The following is a 2,088-nucleotide window of genomic DNA, read 5'->3' on the forward strand; positions in this document are numbered from 1 at the left end:
CTCGCTCACACACACTCTCTGTCTCGCTCACACACACTCTCTGTCTCGCTCACACACACTCTCTGTCTCTCACACACACTCTCTGTCTCTCACACACACTCTCTGTCTCGCTCACACACACTCTCTGTCTCGCTCACACACACTCTCTGTCTCGCTCACACACACTCTCTGTCTCGCTCACACACACTCTCTGTCTCACTCACGCACACTCTCTGTCTCACTCACGCACACTCTGTGTTGTATCTATCCCGTGAGTGTTTGATTGGGACAGTGTAGAGGGAGCTTTATTCTGTATCTAACTCCATGCTGTACCTGTCCTGGGTGTGTTTGATGGGGACAGTGTAGAGGGAGCTTTACTCTGTATTGAATCCCGTGCTGTATTTGTCCTGGGAGTGTTTGATGGGGACAGTGTCGAGGGAGCTATACTCTGTCCCTCACCCCGTGCTGTATCTGTTCCGGGAGTGTTTGATGGGGATAGTGTAGAGGGAGCTTTATCTGTATCTAACCCTGTGCTGTATATGTCCTGGAAGTGTTTGATGGGGACAGTGTCGAGGGAGCTTTACTCTGTATCTAATCTCGTGCTGTACCTGTGCTGGGCGAGTTTGATGGGGACAGTGGAGAGGGAGCTTTACTCTGTGTCTAACCCCGTGCTGTATCTGTTCCGGGAGTGTTTGATGGGGACAGTGTGGAGGGAGCTTTACTCTGTATCTAACCCCATGCTGTACCTGTCCTTGATTTGTCTGATGGGGATATTGTAGTGGGAGCTTTACTCCATATCTAACTGTATCTGTTGTTGGAGTGTTTGATGGGGATAGTGCAGAGTGAGCTTTACTTTGTATCTAACCCATGCTGTGCCTGTCCTGGGAGTGTTTGATGGGGACAGTATCGAGGGAGCTTTATTCTTTATCTAAACCCGTGCTGTACCTCTCCTGTGCGACTGTGTTGGGGACAGTGCAGAGGGAGCTTTACTCTGTATCTAACCCCGTGCTGTATCTGTCCTTGGTTTGTTTGATTGATCTCCACATCATAACTTGTTTGATGGGGACAGTGTAGAGGGAGCTTTACTCTATATCTAACCCCGTGCTGTACCTGTCCTGGGTGTGTTGGATCGGGACTGTGTAGAGGGAGCTTTACTCTGTATCGAACTCTGTGCTGTGTCTGTCCTGGGAGTGTTTGATGGGGACAGTGTAGAGGGAGCTTTACTCTGTATCTAACCCCGTGCTGTATCTGTCCTTGGTTTGTTTGATTGATCTCCACATCATAACTTGTTTGATGGGGACAGTGTAGAGGGAGCTTTACACTGTATCGAACTCTGTGCTGTACCTGTACCTTTCCTGTGAGTGTTTGATGGGAACAGTGTCGAGGGAGCTTTACTTTGCATCTAATCCCGTGATTCAGTTACTGATAGACTGTCGAGGAAGATCAGGTCACACACACGCTCTCCTTACACACTCTCAGACACACACACATACACACACACACATGCTCTCTCTGTCTCTCACACACACATACACTATCTCTTACGCACTCTCTCACTCACACACATGCTCTTTCTCTCTGTCACACACACGTTCTCTCACACATTCTCTCTCACACACTTTCACGCTCACACACTCTCACTCATGCACCCTCTCTCACTGTCACACTCTCACACACATGCACTCAGTCTCACACACGCACATACACTCACTCTCTCACACACATACACTCTCTCTCTCACACATACACTCTCTCTCTCACACATACACTCTCTCTCAAGCATATACTCTCTCTCTCTCACACACACAGTCTCTCTCACACACACAGTCTCTCTCACACACAAACTCTCTCACACACACACTCTCTCTCTCGCACACTCTCTCTTTCACACACACACGCTCTCTCACACATACACTCTCTCAAACATACACTCTCTCTCACGCACACACTCTCTCTCACGCACACACTCTCTCTCACGCACACACTCTCTCTCACGCACACTCTCTCACGCACACACTCTCTCTCACGCACACACTCTCTCTCACGCACACACTCTCTCTCTCACGCACACACTCTCTCTCTCACGCACACGCACTCTCTCTCACGCAC

The sequence above is a fragment of the Mustelus asterias genome, unplaced genomic scaffold (assembly GCF_964213995.1).
Source record: "Mustelus asterias unplaced genomic scaffold, sMusAst1.hap1.1 HAP1_SCAFFOLD_466, whole genome shotgun sequence".
NCBI classification, from domain to species: Eukaryota; Metazoa; Chordata; class Chondrichthyes; order Carcharhiniformes; family Triakidae; genus Mustelus; species Mustelus asterias.